The sequence below is a fragment of the Catharus ustulatus genome, chromosome 4 (assembly GCF_009819885.2).
Source record: "Catharus ustulatus isolate bCatUst1 chromosome 4, bCatUst1.pri.v2, whole genome shotgun sequence".
In the NCBI taxonomy this organism is placed as follows: domain Eukaryota; kingdom Metazoa; phylum Chordata; class Aves; order Passeriformes; family Turdidae; genus Catharus; species Catharus ustulatus.
The window spans coordinates 73,361,939-73,381,788 of record NC_046224.1 but is presented as its reverse complement, the minus strand read 5'-3'; the positions used below and the strand labels follow the sequence as shown (position 1 = coordinate 73,381,788).

The 19,850-nt window shown below is 39.7% G+C and overlaps 1 long non-coding RNA gene across 2 annotated transcripts in view; it reads left to right on the top strand.

Moving 5' to 3' along the window:
• The first annotated feature begins 651 nt into the window (after nt 1-651).
• Nucleotides 652-19,850, top strand: part of LOC116995711 — a 61,348-nt gene continuing 42,149 nt past the window's right edge. Inside the window, exons 1-7 of one of the 2 annotated variants that reach the window (XR_004417769.1) lie at nt 652-746; nt 2,390-2,542; nt 12,277-12,372; nt 13,929-14,168; nt 16,416-16,469; nt 17,238-17,360; nt 17,887-18,039. This is a non-coding gene — a long non-coding RNA (uncharacterized LOC116995711). The remainder of the gene's footprint in view (nt 747-2,389; nt 2,543-12,276; nt 12,373-13,928; nt 14,169-16,415; nt 16,470-17,237; nt 17,361-17,886; nt 18,040-19,850) is intronic. The other variant, XR_004417770.1, reaches the window with a different exon arrangement.

Sequence of the window (19,850 nt, the reverse complement as noted above, 5' to 3'; positions counted from 1 at the left end):
AGCATTAGAGAAATTAAGTTTAATTGAAGATTAAGCAATGTGAATGTTTGTTTTCTGAAATACTATTTTTCTCCAGGCCTTCCTAGAACTAAGTGGTACTGAGAAAATTTATAATGGAAGGAACTCCTGAATATCTACCTTTTTGTCCATTTTTCTATTTGCTGCATTTTCATTTTACAAGGGTATACACAGAGACTTTTTAATTTCTTCACACATGTAGGACAAATATCAAATTTTCTCTACATCAGCACCCACACAAAACTTCAGAGCAAAAGTTGCTCACCTATCTAAGCAAGATCATTTCAAGTTTCAATGAATACTTTTGTTGGACATTTTGTTGAAAAGTTTTGATTAGTATGAAGCTTCAGGGAAGGTATCGCTTGCTAAAAGAAATGCTTCAAAGTGGCCATACATTTTAATGAATTATTTGCCTCTATTTGGATCTTTATATAGAAGTTTGTGGTAGATGTTGCAGTAATGCCACTTTAAAGTGCCTTAGATTCTTGTACTATTTGAGTGTTTGTGGTCCTTATGTGCAACTTGTACAATTGCTACTTTCTGTTCCTTCCTTTACCAAATCTGTCTGTTCTGGAATGGATTTGCTTTCGTTACCCCTGGATTTAAATATCTGCATAAGGTTAAAGGTGCACAGAAAACAGTTGATCTCTCCAGGGAGCAGAAGATTACTTGTGAGTTTCAGGTCTGGTGCTCAAAAATGAGTGAAATCTGTGCCGCTCAAGTGACAAGTGAGTAAACTTAGTTTGCATGTGTCTCTGCTGTGAAAACATTTGGCTTCTAATAGCAAGAATGAAAATAAATGATTAACCACTTTTTTCAGTGAACATGGTAGAGGATTGATTTTTAATTGCTTATGCTAAAAGTTTTCAGAATTCTGCAGGTCACCGGTCAAATGTGGTCACTATACATTTCACCCCCAGTTTTGTAGATTGGAATGTCCATGGCTTGATGCCAAGACCTCTGAGAGTCAAAACTGCTTGTGGGGAAAATAATATTAAAAAACCTTTACAGTAATTTCACGATTATAAGCTGCACTCAGTATAAGCCGCACTTCCAAGTGCCAGCAACTTTTCCTTCTTCCATACATAAGCCGCACCTGATTATAAGCCGCACATTAAAATACAGAGCGTGATAAAAGGTATCTATTCTATCACCATCTGTTGAGGGTGGGGGCAGTGGTCCTTATCTCAATGGCAGATATTCTGCTAATGGGCCATCCATTGAAACCAGGCAGGGCATTGTTCTTTATCTTTTCACAACCCATCCTTCCTCCAGCGAGTCATTTTCTGCTAATGGCCATTGAGTCCCACTGTGGGACTGATAAAATTACTGCATCCCATTGGAAGTTGCTCCAGCCAGGGAGAAGAGCCCAACATTTCTTACCAAGATAAAAACAGGTTTTGGGACACTAAGGGAGCTCCTTTCTCCACTGGACTCCAGAGGGAAACCAGATTTCTCCACATCACCACTGGACCTTCAGAGGGAAACTGCACCTTGTACAGGAGCACTGCTTCAACTGAGCCACATCTGTCACTGCAGGAGGATGCAGCCACCATGGAATGGGATTGCTACCAACACCCTGCCTGATGGGGTGTCAGGTTGTACTCTGACTTTGTCAGGGTTTGGAGTTTGTTCCTTTGTAGTACTGTATTTCTATTTTAATTGCCCTAGAAAAGAAGTTATTCCTAATTCTCATATCTTTGCCTGAAAGCCCCTTGATTTCAAAATTATAATAATTTGGAGGGAGGGGGTTTACATTCTCCATTTCAAAGAGAAGCTCCTGCCTTTCTCAGCAGACACATGTCCTCCAAACTAAAACAGCAACTTTTTGTTCTTTGTCCGTATGTAAGCAGCACCTGATTATAAGCTGCACTTTGGGTTCGGACCAAAATTTTAGTCAAAATGGTGTGGCTTATAATCGTGAAATTACTGTACTTTCCATGTTAGCCATGCAGCCTGGCTGCTGCTGCAAAGAAGGTGGTGCTGGGAGTATATAACTATTTGTATTCTGTGAACAGCAATGATGCTTCAATCCAAAAAGCTCATTTGGGAGCCACTGGCTGAAGCAGGTGCCTGCTGTTTGCTGTGTATGGCACAGAATTTCTATAAATTGGTGAGGTCTGTGTCCCTGCAGAATTAGTCCCCTTTTGGCTTATGGAGTGATGTCTTCCAGATTAGATCTTTTAAAAGTCCACTTTCCACCAAATCTTCAGGTGGAGTGCTTTAAATTTGACACCTGCTACTCCTGACACTCCTGTGTTGTGAAAACACAAACTTACCAACTAGGCCAGTGTGTCTAAAACTTCAGCAAAACTAACAAAACCAGAAGAGCAGGACTTTCAGCTGAATTTGATGTTTTCATCCTCTGTAGGCTTGGATACTTTCCTCAGTGCAATAGTGGTATTTATTCACGACAGAAGGAAAATCTGATGGAACATCATCCCAGTTATTTCTCCTTGTGTGGTGCAATGGAACAGATGAAAACTGCCATTTTCCTCCTCAAAATGCTGAACTGCTCTTAGAGGTAGGTTGTTTTATTAAGGGACTGAAATTTTATCTTGCTGGCCATGGGAAAGTGCTTGGTTTGGGGTTTTTGTAGCAGAAATTACAGATTTGCTCAATGATGAAGTACTGTTAGTTAGCAAGCTGCTTTTAAGTTTCTTACTTGAAGTACATCTGTTTCATGTCTGTTCACACAGATTATCTTGTGAATGCATAACCATGAAAGGACTAGCACAAGATAAAGACCTCTACATTTCACTGCAATGCAAATATTACAGCATTAAAATAGTCTCATCCTATGGCTTGGGCTGCCATATGAAAGCTTGAAAAAATCCTTCTTGAATAATTAAGGTGCTAATGACAAGAGGCAAGGGATTTTAAATGGTGTATATCTTCCTTATAGAAAATTATTGTACCTTCTAATTTTACATAGAATTCTGCTTTGCTTGAGTCTCATATGAGAGACTTTTCCCAGAAAACAGAAATCCTCAAACATTTAATCTTATCCAAGTTCAGAAAATTGTGAGTTGCAAGGCTAAATACTCACAGGGGGTGCTTATACCCAAATACCAACATAAAGAAGACAATTTTTATTTTTAGTGCCTAGAGCAATGTTGTCTCAAGTTACAGAATTTTATTTGTAACAGAACAGAATTTATTGTGTTCTTTAATTATGTTCTGCACTATTTTTTAATATACATTAAAAATTAAACACTGTATATAGAGGAAGTTATTGATAATCTATTTGATAATTGATATATCTTATTGATAATCTCAGAAATTAAGAAAAAAATAAAAAAAGAAGTCTGTTTCTGCAATGGAATTTGCCAGAAAGCAATATTGATTATTTAGATAATTTTAAGTGTTTGAGATTTTTTTTCCCCTCTTTTGGCATTGGAAGAAAAATAGTTACTTTCCAGATATGCTTAGCAAAAGTTTTAAAATAAGACAGGCAATATCATCCTAAAGTAATTAAACAGTCTTGTGATGGAGAAACATTTATTTAAGCTTTAAAACCTTCAAGTCAGGCTCAAGTACCTGACTTGAATCAAATAACAATTTAAAATTCTGTCTATTGCATCCCAGGTGATTATAAAACTGTTTAGGGTTGAAACCAGTTTTTATTCTCTGTCACTGATGTTATTTATACAAGAAATTAAAAACAAACAAACAAAACCCCCCAAAATATCTCACAAACCAAAAGCAGCTGTGGTAAAAAGTGCTGCAAGAAGCCATGACATTTCAGGAAGATTAACTTTTGCCACTAGGTTATTTGGCACAATTTTTTTTGTTGTTTGTTTTGTTTTGTTTTGTTTCATTTTTCCTTACCTAACTTTCCATCTCTGATTTGATAAAAATTATGATCAAATATGATTTCTGGTTGTTTGCCATTTGGATGTTCAAATTTGAAAAGGAGAAATAATATTTAAAAAAAAAAAAAGAAAAAGAGAAAAAGGCAAAAACTACTGAGCTGTCTGAAAAATGACACTCACAAAAATACATAATGACAAAACTTGTATAATTTCCATCAATTGGGGAAAAAAAACCTGTCAACTTGCATTCTACTTGACGTCTTTTAGGAAAGAACAAAAAGATAGTGCTTATTTTAATTAATGTATTTTTAATTTTCTTAATTATTTAGGAAAAAAATATTGGGGGGAGTTGTGATGAAGAGGATTTTGCATATTAGAAAATTAGTACAAAATGTATTTACACATATTTTTTCCTACAGTCTAGAAACAAGTGTCCCATACACAAAAATTGTGGGAACTAAAACTTATGGCTTTCCCCTAAAATACGTGATAGAAATAGGGGCCTGGAAACAGAAGATACAAGCAAAGCATTATATTAGAAGTTTTCCCAGATTGTGAAGTAGGAAAAACAGACCACAAGGACCTTTGCAATAGATTGTAGAGCCAGTCACTGTTAATGAAAATGAAAGCAAAATTATTTCTGCTGTGATGGTGAATGCTGTTTAGTGATCACTGATGTTTGTGGCGTCTGCATGGTGCTGAAAGTCCTGCTGAAAGTTCTGAAATGAGTCACAGGGAGATAAAGCAGTGTTTGAATCTGCAGCATTTGAGCTGTTCTGCAGTGAAGGGCTGGCACAAGTGTTCTTACCTCCAGTGAACAGGTGAGATAAACTGCTCTGCAAAGGAAGCCAGGTCTTTCTGCAGTTGGGAGCCACATGTCTTCCCTCTGCTTGGGGCCCTCCAGGTTTAATGTCAGCTCTGGAAATAGCAGGAGAGGCTGGAACTTTCCTCCATCACTTCAGAGATGGAGACTCCAGCTGAGCTTGTTCCTTGGCATTGTCAATTCTCCCCACTACCTAAAACTGATCTTGTGCATTTTTTTACTGGAGACATGCTGAAAAATCCATCAACAGTTGATGTGAAGCAGAGAGTTTTCTTTTCCCAGCAAGGCTTATCTTGCTACAAATCCGTTACTTGAATCATTATGGGATGTGAGAAGGAGGGACACTGTTTATTTTTAAAAGATTTTATGTTTTCTTGCTATATATCTAATGTATTTTTTGGTATTTGCCTGTGCTATGTGTTAAAATATTTGTCTGTGAGTTATATGGCATGTCATGCCAGTATATTTTGGATCAGGTTTTATTAGGTCACAGCATAAATAAGCAATTACTAAACTCTCAATTTTTTGCTAGATTAGTACAGTGAAGTTCAGAGTGCAGAAGTTGTGTCCTGGTCAATACATAGTAGAAGGATAAAGTAGAAAATGAAAATAGTCAACATTTATTCATAACTTACTCTGTGGGAGCTGTTCACTCTCCAAATACAATATGCTAAATGTATCAGAATCTAAACATTGCAGGAAAATACAGAGCTGTTTCTAGCTCTGTGGTTGCCATGGTTTAGATCCAGGAAAACACTCAAGAAAAGATTTAATGTTCATCTTGAGCTGATAAAAAGTTATTTACATCCAACTCTACCCTCTGTTTCCTCCTGTGGATTCTTGTGATTTCCGTGGAAGTCAATCTTATGGTCTTGACTGAATGGATCCGTTTGCTGATATGATACAAAAATAAACTGGAAAAAAAAAGATTTCATATTTGGTTTTATCTTGAATCACTTAACTGAATTGACCTGACACTGCATCCCAAACAGTGGGATAAAGGATGTGGGAGTATGTAACCATGAGCAGGATGAAAGACTCAGCTGCACCTTTCAAAAGTAACCTGCAGTTGGAACAGCTTTAGAAGAGCTGGGCAAATTTTAGTTAAACAAGTCTCTGGGAACAGCTTTTCTGCATCCCAGGTTTCTGAAAGTGTTCTCTTCCCTTGAAAGATCTTGGAAATTGATGTCTCAGGGACAACTTTGATGATTGGGCAAAGATGTGTTTTGCACCCAGCCTCAGGAAAAGCACAGAGGGACAGCAGCTTCTGGGAAGGGATCATCTCCTCTGCTCAGCATTCACCAGACCATGCCTGGAAAACTGCTTTTGGTTTTCCCTTTCCCCTGCGAGGGCACTGAGTGACTGCAATAAATGCAGCAAACACTGCCAAGGGCCTGGAGCACCTGCTTGGGAGGAGAGGGACATTTCAGCCCCTCTTCCAGCACACATGAGCAGCTGAGAGTTGAGACCAGGCTCTGGATGTGGGAAGACAAGACATAGCAGGCTCAGGTTAAACAGGGAGACTTTCAGGCTGGGTCTAAGGGGGATCCTGCCTGCCATGAGGACAATCAGCCAGCCTAACAGATTGCCCATCCTCATGGGTTGGCCAGGGAAATGGCCAGTGATATCAGTTCAAAACTGGACCTTTGGAAAGGTTGTGATCAGTCACTGATGCCCCCCAGGCATCAATAATGAGGCCAAAGCTATCTGATATCCTTAATCACTACCTGGATGGTAGGACAGACTATCTGGTTGTATCTTTATATGATGGTAAACTTAGCTGAATGTCCAGTTAAATCCATTCCCACTTAATTTATAACTGAGCCACAAAAAATCTTCAAAAGGTCTTGGAAGTTCTTTAAGGTACTGTTGTTGCAAGATGTAACCCATGTGAAAAGGGGCTGAGCACTCCAAAATCTATCAGGCAGACCAGGCAATTCATAGCACACCGTGCAATTTTGCTTGCATTCTGTAATGGGCTTGTACTCTCTTAAAACAGTCCCAGAGAATTTGCAAGTAAAGTATGATTAGTGTTATTTATTAGTGTATTGTAGTGTGTCATTCTAGGGAGAGCACTCCTGAGTAGAACTGCCCTTGAAAAACTGGCACTTACATTCCTGAGGTTTTCAATAAGCCACTAAAGCCATGATTTGGCTTTAAATTTTATGGTCAGTTTTTCTAATTAAATGCATCACATTTTCATTTAATGCTACTTAATGTTTTACTAAGTGCAGTTTCATCAGAATAAGGTGCTTATAGACTGAGTATTCAGGCATAGAGTTCTACTGAGGATAAAAATGGTAATAAGTAGATATTTTGGTTATGTTTCATATATAGATAAAAACTGAGATTCTGAAGTGATTTTTGCTATCCAAGCTCCTACTAATAATTATATTCTTTATGTACTTTTTGAAATTTCTCTGTTCAGGCAATGAAAATTGTTATAGTTGAGTATGGCCAGTGTTATTTTCAGGTTCTCTCTAAGGGTTTTGTTTTGCTTGGTGCAGTAGATAATGCAAACAGTTCAGGACTAGAATTACTAATACAGGGGTATTGCCAATAGAAATAAAACAAAAGGCATGGAATATTTTTATTGATCTCAAATCTAGTAGGAGCTGCTCTGCATCAAGCCTGTCTTGACTTTACCACACTAAAAGTGTATCTGGCAAGGACCTGTCTGCAGCACAGGAGATTTGCACTTTTCTGGCTTATAAACCAAAAGAGAAAAATACGACACATTCACAGAAAGCTTTTGGGTTTGGGTTGCATTGAGTTGGTTTTGTTTCGGGTTTTTGTTTTGTTTGTTTGTGTGTTTTTCTTGAGGGAAATGTGTAAATTTATTACTGACATTCTTTGGACTTTCTTTTGTTCCGAGAAGTTCCTGCTGATAGGCTCTTATGAGAAATTCATAAATTATTTTATTTTAATGCACACAGTGAGTATAATGGGAGTAAAAAAACATAAATAAAAATCAAAGTAGCTGTAGGATTCTGGAATTCAAGAATAGAAACAAATCCCAGGTATAAAACACTACAGAGCATATTGTAGAGGCACTAATGGCGATTATGACTGCAAGGAAAAATTACCTCAGGGTTTAACATCTGAATCTTGAATTGTTTTAGATGCCTTGTGTGCCCACAGCTGTTGACTGTTGCTGAAAGAAGCAGGAGGAAAAGTAGAATATGAACACACGTTCATCAGCAGGTATTTTCATGTAAATACCCAGCTGCAGACAGTTTATTTCAGAATTAGTTCATTGGAATTTTAATTAACTGAGGTTCTATATGAAGCTTTAATTAGTGCATAGAAAACTGTAATTGCTAGAACACACTTATACAGTGATGACAACTCAGTGTGTGGGGTGGGAAGAATCTCTGTTTCCAATAGAGCTAAACAATTTGGAAAAGATGCTCTGAAAGCCAGGAACCAAGCAGACTGTTACTGAATGGATTTGTAAAAGCAGACAAACCAACCAGGGGAAAAGACATCCATTTTAGCATGTTCTGCTGGGGACAACTCTTTGTGGTAAAAATGCTGCAGTGAAGGAAATGAATTTTGGATTTGAACCTCTCCTATGGCTGGGCTATGTCTTTGCTTGTCTTTTTGTTCTGTTTCCCTTTGGAGGCCTGCTGGTGTCTCAGAATCAATGGTTGCCCAGAGGGCAATGAAATAGGAGAATTTTAATGGTCCTGCAAATTGATGATTTGCATTACAATGTTGCTGCTGCATTTGAAGGGCTCAGATATTTTCAGTGTATAAGTCTTGAGTCTAGTAAGCCAAGAGTGTTTTGAGTGTGGATCTATAACAATTTATAAAATGCAGCCTTAGTCAGGAGGCTGTGCTTACCTTCTGGTTATGGTTAAGAATCAGAGATTTTCCACTTGATTATGAAAGTTACCTGCAGATTCCATCAGAGATAGCGTAGGTTTTGTTTTCTGTCATATCCTTGGCTTGATTTATTAAAAAAAAACAACAAACAAACACAAAAAAACCAAACCAAAAAAACCCATAAACCCTTGTGTTTGTTGAACTGAAAAGAAATGGATGTAGATCTCTAGTACGTAATCTGAGCTGGTTCAATGGGGATATTTTCTGCCTGCCTAAATCATAGTGAGATTTTTTATTTCCCTTTGTGTGTCATAAGACTATCATTTATAAGATAAGAGCCTCATCCTGTTCCTGCTGAAGTCAATGGGTGTTTTTACAATTGCTTTTCAACAGTAGTAGGATTGATGACTGGAACTGAGCAGCTGCTGAAAGGTTAGTTTTAAAGCAGAATTGTGGTCAGAAAAGCAAAGTGACCCTGTCAAGCTGACATGCTGAGAGCACTACATTTATTTTTTCTCAGTGACATCCAGACCAAATCTGCTCAGTTTACAAGTCAAACATTTTTTACTGACTTCCAGAACTGCAAAGTCAGCCTCAGAGTACAGAATCAAAGCTGTTACTTCTGCTTCAGTCTGCAGAAGATTCAACATTTAGAGCTTGGTTGGGATGGCACTGATGCATGCCTGAACCCAGCCTGCCTTCCTATGTCTGTCCTACCTCTGGAGGATGAAAGCTGCTGCAGGAAAAAAAGTATTTGTTGGGACAGCAAAGAGATATAAGGAAATATAGAGAGGAAGTAAGGGCATTTTTATATCTTGTTTCCAGTTGTACCTACACTTTGGTCCTTAACCTCATGCCATGATAAGGATTTAGTGTTTTCACATTGTTTTAGTCTGGAGCTACAGCCTAAACTGTCTTCACTGCAAAATATGTTTCCCAAAAGTGCTTGCTTTTTATGGTAAAGCTTATTTCGAGGTCAGTTTAAAACTTCAGAAGCCAAATCTGAAAGAGGTGACTCTTTCCAGATCATGCAATTCCTTTTTAACTCTCAAGGTTCACCAGGATCAGGAATATGGATTGAAGAGGTAATTCAGTTTATTATCTAAGAGATCTAAGGTGAGGCTTCAGCAGATGTTGGCTAGTCAAATCTTCGCTTTAATCTTTATACCACACACATCCTGTTGGATAATGTTGGATGGAAGTCTGCTGTCTGAAACTGTAGCTATTTTTAAGGGCAGCCAGGTATTAATGACTCCTGTAGGTGTGAGCATACACTACACTCCTTGAGCTCAAATTGACTCCTTGGATGCTACAAAAGCTCATCAGAGTTTTCATGTGGGAGGTTTTTCTCATGCCTTCTCCCTGTTTGGGGGGTTTTATCCCTCAAATTCAATGAAAGGTCAGAGAAATATTTCTGTTTGCTTTTATCTCAAGTTCTTCCTTTCTTCTGTTGCTTGTACAACAGTTTAGTGAGTTTGTTAATCTGCAGGTGAGACTTTTTCTTTTGAAAGCAGAGTCTGGCTAGGTAGGGGGAGGAGCTGCTTGTTGATCTCTCTCTTCACATTTGGAAGATTGCTCCTTCCCAGAGGATGACTGAGCATGCACAGGTGAGGAATGTTTTCCTGAGATGCTGGAGAGGACAAAGAATGGGATAGAGGATGTGAGAGGCAGCTAGAAGGCTGGACAGGAAGAAGCTGCAGAGGAGTGGGAAACTTCTGTGCAAAGGAGCTGCTGCACTGTCTTGGAGATGGTAGAAATTGTGAACATCTGGAGGTTTGTTCCAGCCAGCCGTTCTGCATTATGAAGGATTATGGAAAAGTTTCAACCTTCAGGAACACCACTCTAGGGTTGCAGGTTGGTTTTAGACCTTTCTGTTTAGTGCCCTGCCCAGTAAATCCTAAATTACTGTTTCTGAAGATTTGATTTTTGCCTTTTTTTGGTTTTCCCAGTTATCTTCTGTTATCTTCTTCTTTTTTTTTTTTTTTTTTTTTTGGTGTTTTGTACCTTCAAGTGCCAGTGCCAGGAATTGAAAGTGTTTGGTACCTGGCAAAGTGAGTGCTTGTTTGTTTTGGGTTTTTTTTTTTTTAAGAGTTAAGTGATTTGCTCTTAGTTTTTGAATTATGGAAGATGTGATCATCATTCACATGGATCCAGCTTGCTTTTTGTCTTGAATTGATTCTTCAGGAACTGTGATCTCTTTCCAGTTATGTAAAAAAGCCTGAACTGAAACATAAAGTAAAACTGAACTGTGTGTGCACAGAGATCAATGTATTGAATCCAAAAAAATCAGCATTTTGCTGTGTGCATAGCTCAGATTTCTTGGTGAAAGTCTGGGTCTTTAAAAAAAAACTACAACCGAACAAAAAAAACCAAACAAACAAAAAAAAAAACCTCAAAGCAACAACCCAGCAGGGAAAATAAAATCCTGTCCCATCCCACATCTGGGAAAACAAACAGACCAACCCACTAGAATGTATGGAAGTACAGTAAATTCACGAATACAAGCTGCACTGAGTATAAGCCGCATCGCTGGGTGTTGGCAAAAATTTTGGTTTTTGTCCATAAATAAGCTGCACCCGAGTATAAGCCGCTCTGTGTTCGCAGCAAGGACCCGCATGCAACAAAGTTGCCAATTAGTAACAGAACCGCGTCAGGGCGGGGTTTACTGGCTTGGCTCGGGCCATGAGGGCTCGGGGCTGCCGACAGGGCTGGGTGGCCCAGCTCGGCGCTGCCGCTCGGCAGGACCGCTCGGGGCTGGCCACCACCACCGCTGGGCTTGGTCACCCCAGCCCGGCGCTGCCCCGCGGCGGCAGGGGGGTGCACAGAGCCCACCGGCACCTGCGGCGGCGATGGGAGCCACGTATGTAGCCTGCCTGCTCCTGCGGCGGCGGCACACGGGGACAGGAGCCCCCGAGCCGCGGGGCCAAGCGGAGACAGCTGCCCGCCTTCCCCCGAGCCGCGGGGCCAGCCGGAGAGAGCTGTCCCTGCTTCCTCCGAGCCGCAGGGACAAGCAGCAGAGAGCTGTCCCTGCCTCCCCCGAGCCATGGGGCCAGCAGGAGGGAGCTGCCCCACCTTCCCCACCCCCTGTACTGCCTGCATGGAGCAGCTCCACCCGCCACACAACAGAGTATCAATTTGTAACAACCGCGTAAATGCAGGGTTTTACTGGCAGGAGCTCGACTTTGAAGTTTGCACTGACTTGGTTTGCACTCCCAGAGTTGAAAATGTCAGAAAATTATTCACATATTGGCCGCACCTGAATATTAGCCGCATTCCCGGCATGGGAGCAAAATTTTGGTCAAAACAGTGCGGCTTGTATTCGTGAAATTACTGTACTCAAGTTAATGACACACAAACCTTAGCTCTGCCTCTATGCCCTTGCAATAGTAAAAAATCCAATGATTGCTCTTTTTGCCAAAAGAACCCCTGAATCTTTCAGCTCATGATTTAGGGGCAGCCTGATAGCAGAAGGTTCTTATCAACTGAGACTTGGCCAAAGAAAATGTGTAGTTGGTCATGTGTAAGTAAAAATGTCAACTGTGAGGTGTGCTGTACAAAACTGATGTATTTCCTGTGAGCTCTTACAAACCATAAGAAGCTGTTTTACTTAATCAGAAAGTCTTATGTTTGAGGCTGTTCTGGAAAAGGCCTCCTTTTAGCACTTCACAATGACTCATCCCCTTGCCTGTGCTGTTATTCCAAGTGTGTTTGCCTCCAAGTTCTTCTGAATAGGTACCATGAGGACACCATGGCCTCATGAGCTTCTGACTAAAATCATTTGTTTATGAGCAGGGACATGACTTCACTAAAGCTGAAGTATCATCATAGCTCAGGAGTGAAGACAGACACCCTCAGATTTCTTCTAAGGAAGAGAATCAAACCTAAGAGGTCAGTGCCATGTTGCTTTTCCATGGATGTCATATCTCTCTTCCTTTCTTATAATACATCTATGCACAGAGCTTGGATTTGTAACTGTGGTGTTGCTCATGTTAGACAGAAATGCACATTAATGGTGTTTATTTATTTCCAATTTGTGCATCCTAACAGTAACATGCTCTTTTTAGGCAGTAAACAAAGGAGTTTGCCCAGTTTGTATTTTACACATTCTTTTAAGTCTTGTCTACCTTCCAAACTCAGGTACAGTAATTTCATGACCATAAGGCGCACCGGACTATAAGGCGCACCCTCCGGGAGTCGGCAAAATTCACAACTTCATATATCACATAAGGCGCACCGGACTATAAGGCACACTTTTTTTTTGCAGCAAGGCTCCGCCCCCAGCTCCCCCTGCGCAGTTGCTGGCCGAGGCCCCGCCTCAATCCAGCTACCATGGGCCCCCGGCATCACCTGGACCCGGGAGGGGTGGTGCCACAGGCCCCCTGGCCCACCTTCACCCACCAGCCATGGGCCTCCGGGACCGCCTGGACCCGACAGGGGCGGTGCCGTGGGCCCCCGGGCCCGCCTCCACCTGGCTGCCACGGCACTGCCAGCTCCCCTCACGGCTCACACTTCCGGGGTGGCAAATTTCACAACTTTGTACATCAGGTAAGGCGCACTGGACTATAAGGCGCACTTCCGGGTTCAGGGAAAAATTTTAATCAAAAAGGTGTGCCTTATAGTCGTGAAATTACTGTAAATACTTAATATACTAGAGTTTTGGAAGATGTGTATGAAAATAACTCTGTGGACAAACACTTGTCACAGAAACAAACACTTTATAAATCAGTAGGAAGTGTCACACTTTCTTACTAGAAAAACACATAAATCACAACTTGCCCAAAGACAACTGGTATTTTTCGTCTTGTTCTCTGTGGTTGAAATGGTCTCCATTTCTTTCAAGTTCATTTGGATTTGCAGTTTTTTAGCATCAGTTCTCTGAGGCCTTTTGTAATTTCAGGGCATTCAAAACCAGAAGGGGTCCTTTGGTTTGCACAGCTTCACCTATATCTGGTTTATGAACCATGCCACAGTCCTGTCAATTTGACAATGCCTACCTGTCCCATGAGGTGCCCTGACCTCTGTCAGTCAAACAGAAATGCTCTCTGTGATGCCTTCGGTTTTAGCTTTTATATTTTTCAGAGTCTCTGCTGCTTAGTGTGTAACTGAAACTTCATATCAGGTGTTAGTAAGTTCTCTTCACAAGGTGTTTGTACAAAACAATTCCTTCCCAGCTGGAGAATCAAGGACAACTGGTACCCAAAAAGCAGAAACAAGTGAGGGAAAGGGGGCAAAAGCCAGGGGCTGAGACTTCATAGCCTGGGGCTGTGGTTGGATAGTTGACCCCAATGTGTAGATGAAACAAAACTTATAAAAGTGTATAAAACTTGTGACCAGGATCCACCTTGGATTTGATTTGGGTGTAGCCAGGCTCTTGCACTGCCCTAGATGGATCCTTTCAATAAATTCTGTTTTATTCCTTTTACTCTGTCTGCTCTCTGTTCCAGGTCAGCCTTTCCAGGCAACATCTGCCCTGGTTTGGAGACGGCCAGAAATGGAGCTCTGGAGTATTTATGTGATCAGCTGGCTCAAATAAAGAAATCTCCTTTAGAATCAAACAGCAATAATTATGCATCCACTGCAGTGTGAACCTGACTGTCTTCACTTCCAGCAGTTGGTTCCTGGCAGGATTTTGGGAACACCTGCAGTAATATGTCACTGCTGAACGGGAGTGTGCCTTGCAGCAGGTTTGCTGATCCTTTTTCACTCTCCAGACCCCTGTCTGATCCTTTTTCACTCTCCAGACCCCTTATCCCCCTCTGTCAGTCTCATCATCTGAAGGTTGTGAGCTGATTCCTCCTCTTCTTTCATGTGGTGGTAGTGGTGATAGTGATGATGGTGGTGGAAGACGGAGCAAGAGAGCTCTCACTCCAATACACAGATTCTTATTTACAAATTACCTAATGAGCTAAAAACATAAGCCTGAAGCATTTCTTCTAAACCTATTCGAATTCTAGTTTATAATACAAAAGGTTATGTATAACTTGTACATATAGCCTGTCTGTTCTATCTGAAGAATGTAAGCAATATTCTTAATATATTTTTATTATGTCTAAAACTGTATTTTTGAGCTCACACTGCAGCTTGTTCTGAAACTTGTTTTCTACACTAGATTCTAAGGCTTTTGCTCTTTAAGCACTTAAAACACATTCTTACTTACTTAAAACTAAGGTTCATACTTTTACTTCATATCTGTGCAATTTAATAATTTTGCTACTTGCTTAAAACTGAAGCTTGCACCTTTATTTCATGTCTGTGTGGCTTAATAGATTTTGATTTCTCCAAAAACTGCAATTCAATTCCTGCATTCTGTTCTCTCTCTGAGAGACTCAGAGGTGTCTCTGTTTCCACACTCCAACACCCCTCACACTGCAGAGGGTCCTGGAGCTGGGGGATTCCTTCCCATTCCAGCTGTGAGGACACATCTGGGGCAGGGCTGGGATGAAATGTCCCTGCCTTCAGCTCCTCCCCTCCCTCAGCCTCTGTTGGCACCAGGCACCCTGCAGAGCCTTGCCTAAAGGGGCCCTGCTGCCTCCTGCTCCTGTAAGCAAAGCCTGGGCTAAAGGTCAGCTTAGTTAGGCCACGCTGGCTTCTGTCCGTGAAAGTGCTTGCATGATGTGTTGTAGTATGATGGGAATCTAAAAGGTCTTTCAGTAAAATAGGATTGTTTGTTTGTTTGTTTGTTTGTTTGTTTGTTGTTTGTTTTTGGGGGTTTTTTTGGGTTTTAGTTTGTGGTTTTTCTAATTGTAATGTTGCTATTCAAAGTCCTTTAACAAAGTTTAAAAATAAGAATATATTTATTTAAAAATATATGTACTTAAATATATTTTCTATATTATTATTATACTAAATTATATAATTATCATTTAATAATAATATAATTATTATATCCATAAATAATAATCGATTATATTATTTAATAAGCTAATACATATAATAATGTATTAAATACATAGTCATGTATTTATATTAAATATATTTATTAAGAATTAGTTTTTTAAAATAAGAATATATTTATTTAAGAATGTTGCTATTTTTAAAGAGCACTGATCAGAATACCCTGCGGTACCAGTTCAAATGTGATGTGGAGTAAAGGATATTCAGTTTAAATCATAGAATTGGTTCAGTTGGAAGGGACCTTTAAAGATGATCTAGTTCAGCCCTGCTGCAATGAGCAGGGAATCTTTTACTAGATCAGATTGCTCAGAACCTTCTCCAATCTGACCTTGAATGTTCCCAGGGATGGGTAATCCACTGACTCTCTAGGCAACCTGTTCCAGTGTTTCTGCAGCCTCACTGTAAAATATTTATTCCTTGTATTGAGGTCAAATCTGCCCCCTTTTAGTTTAGAACCACCACTTGTCCCACTGAAAAATCTGTCCCCATCTTTCTTATAAGCCCCCTTTCAATACTGTTAGGTTGCAACAAGGCATAAATTGCATTATGTTTGGATACAGGTAGGCCACAGAAATGATCTGTACATGTATTTCAAGTGTTCTCTGTGAGTTATCCAAGAATATTAATATTTCATTTATTTTTCAGGTGCTGTTTAACATATTCCTTAGTTATTAATGGACTACATCTTGTTGTGATACTAACCCACCATCCTGCTTCTCTCCAAGCATACCAGGAAAATCTTTTGCCTTCTGTGCTTCATTAAAAATGTTTGCACATAGGAATTTCCATATAGCTAGGAATTCTAGCTGCTCATAAATCCTTCATTTTCCAGCCAAGTTATAGGAGCATAAACTTAGATATTAAAACATCTGCAATCTGTGGCTCCTACTCAGGCTCTTGATTAGTCTGAGGCAATTAATTTAGAGTCAAGGTGCTGCAGATCTGGAGGTTTACATATTTGTGTGGATTTTTGTTTGCTTCAGCTTCTTGCAGTCTTGTTTAAAGAATAATTCTTCTGCCATTTTCCCTGAAAACAGACAACAGAATATTGTTATGAGACCACTACTGAGACACTGTCATCGACAACTTGGGTAAGAAATTCTTTTATTTACATATGCATGCTTAAGAAATGAAACTTCACTTTGGAGTTATTAAAAGTAGGGGAACAACTCTTCAAAACTGAGCATGAACTAAGCAGGCTCCTTTATCTGCCCATATTGCACTGAGCTGTACATTTTGTATTCATGTGACTGCTTCTTGGAATTGCATTTTATGTTAAGTTAATAATTCCCTTAGATGTACACTTTACAGTCTTAGGGGCTTCTGTGGATGACAGAACTCAAAATATTCACCAGAGATCTAATTTAGAGTAACAATACCTTATTATGAAGAAGCATGTTTTAAAAAACTGGCCAGCAAGCAGTCTGTCCTCTCTTAAACTTAAGGAAAAAATGTTTGGTTCCTGGTTTTGAAGAAATGCTACAAACTGAGAGCCTTTTCTGTTTACAGCTGGCCTTTTTTCCTGCAATTAACAAAATTGCTTCTGCCTCCTTTTAAATACAACTTAGCCACCTCCTCTGTATTGTTCTTTCATGAAGAGTATTCTTGACTTCATTGACATTCAATAATGTTGAGGTATGCTACTAATTATTCCCAGCATGAGTGCCTGCTTATAATTGCAATTTGTCATGAATGCATAAGATTGGTTAATGATTTTTAAAAATATTTTATTTTTCCCCCTCAAGTCTTGAGGGCTTTATTGTTTCTAAAGCTGCTGAATAACCTGCTGGCTTGAAAATAATAGTTAATGCATACCACCTACTGGTAATAATTACATCAAAGCTTTTTGTTCCTTCTAGTGTGCTAATACTGCAGAGCTCTATGAATTCTTTCCAGTCAAAGAGCTGAATTGTACTTGAGTGCACCAATGTTATGAGGACACTTGTAGCAGAAGATGACTGACTTTCCTGTGTCCCAAATAGGTGTGTGTATTCCACCTGCCCCCTTGGGATGTTCCTAGACATAGCACGCACATTTTCAGATGAATATAGTTCATGCATAACCCATTTCCTAGTGTGGTGTAGGCAATTAAAAAAAAGGAAAAAACAAAAACTGAAAGAGTTTTACTGGAGCCAGAGCAGAAAGAAGATGGGAAAGCTGATTTCTCTAAATCCAAGTGTGGCATTTTACTTATTTGGTGGTAAATGAATGGCTGGCTATTATGTAAAACTTACTTGTCTCACACTCTAGCTCTCCATTTCCCCTGGGATTGACTCCACTTTGGTGGCTGGCTCCACTGCTCTGTAGTTTTGTGCCTAGAACTGATTGCTTTTAAGTCATAATTTCTGCCTTAGAAGGAGCTCTTTAGTAAAATGTCAGAGTATTGAATTATATTCCCCCTTTTCCTCATGTTTCTTGGCAGAGAATGTGTCCTGAATGGAACTGGCAGCAAATACAATAATGTATATTCTGTTAATAAAGATTGGCTTTGTGTGTTTTAAACTGTAGGCACTGTTACAAAATTCCTTGGCTGCTCATGATATTTGTGACAGTTCTCATGGAATTTGAAGTGAATTTGATGTTTCAAAGCCCAACCAAAAGTGTCTTTCTGGACATTATTACATTGCTCACTTCTGGAGGAGGAGAAAGCCAAAAAAGAAGGTATTTGGGTAGGACTGGGTTCATCACTAAATCCCCAAGTAATCCTATTATGATTTTTGGACTCGCTGCTAAGTACAGGATTCTTGATACTGCTAATTCAATTTGTGGCATAGGCTTTCAAAGAGCTTTAATTCCCATTATATTGTCTGTACTTGATATTGTGTGTGCAGATTCACTGAAATGTGCAAAGCGGGAAGGCATATAAAAAAGGGAAATTATGGCATGAACTCAGAGTGACCAGACAGATTCAGAAAACAATTATGAAAAGAGAAGTTGTGTTGTTTCTGCCCTGGAGTTTCTTATCTGGGCTGTGACCTTGGAAGTGGCATTTGCACTGCCTGCCTGTGAAAAGCAGCTGCTCTCCCCACTGCATTTCTCCCTGCACTGATTAGAAAAACAAGGGCTGGGATTTGCAGGGCAGCCTCCATGAAGTTTGAAGTCCATGAAATTTAAGCACATGTCTCTGGTTATTTTAGCATGGAGATTTTTTCCCCTTTTTTTTACACTACAATAATGTATCTATTCTTGGGTTATGCGTTTCTTTGGTGGAGAGAGATTTTTGGAGGGTAGACTTGTGTGAGTCATGGAAATATTTTGTATGTGAAGCCATGTAAAATGCTGAGAAGTAATTCCTGCCTAAAAAAACAACAGCTATCTTGTTCAGTGCATATTTGAGTCACTTAAAATAGGTGGAACAACTTTTTTTTTTAAATTTTTTTTTTCTGAAATTTTTGAGATTTAAAGGGGTGCGAGTTATGGCTCTTTTTTTTTTGTTTGTTTGTTTGGTTTTGTTTTTATTTTTTTAACAGTTTGGCAGCATACCGTAGAAGACCTTTCTTCCAGAGGTAGTTGCCTGATGCAATTCTAAGTAAAACAGGATAAAAACTCTGTGTCTGCCATTATTCCAGAGCTGGGTATAAGAGTGTATGGGCACAGGGAAAGAAGTGGTGTCAGGAGGAAGAGAAGCTACAGAGCTACTCCTGTCCATGCCATGGACCAAATGTGTTCCTGAACGACCCTGGCACAATCATGCCAAAATTGCTTTGTTTTTTCTCTTTTTCTTCCTTTCCAGCTGGATGAAGAAAAATTACACACTAAGTGATTAATTTAGGGGCATGAACAGCCAAAATTTTTAAGCAGATTTATTATCATCTTAGAAAAACCAAAACATTGAGACCCATGCTATTTTTAGACAGATCTGTCTATTTAAATCTGATCCTGACTTTATTTTCAAGAAAATAAGGCCTGTGTTTTTCAGAAATTATATTTCTATTGCTATATATATGGTATCTGTAGAGGCCAAAGGCAGAGAAATAAAGCAGCTAGTACTGACTGAATTTATGTAAATCCTATAACAGTTTAGTATGAAATAATGCTTAAGTAAAAATTGGGTTAAAAGTTGAGCATCTTGTACTCAGTGTTTTAGGGGCCAAAGTAATTCCCATTTTTCAGTTCAATAAAAGATCCAGCAGAATGCCAGGTTGCTGAAGCCCAGCTTGACTAGGAAAAAATGCTTACAAATTTCAAAACAAACAAAGCCAAAAGTGGAAAAAAATATTGTGCCTTCCCATTGCCACTTCAAGTTATTAGTGGTATGGAAAAATTTGGTTCAGCTACAAATTGCTGGGACAGACAAGGGCTTGCAGGAGGTGGAGGGAGGACAACCTTTGGCTGTCATCATCTGCTCTTCCCACCAGCCCTGCAGGGCGTGGGGAGTGTTGCTGGTTTATCTCCAGCAGGAATACCATGGCCTGCTCATATAGGTATCCCATTCAAAAGCTTTTTATTTTTATTGTTTTAGGGATCCATTG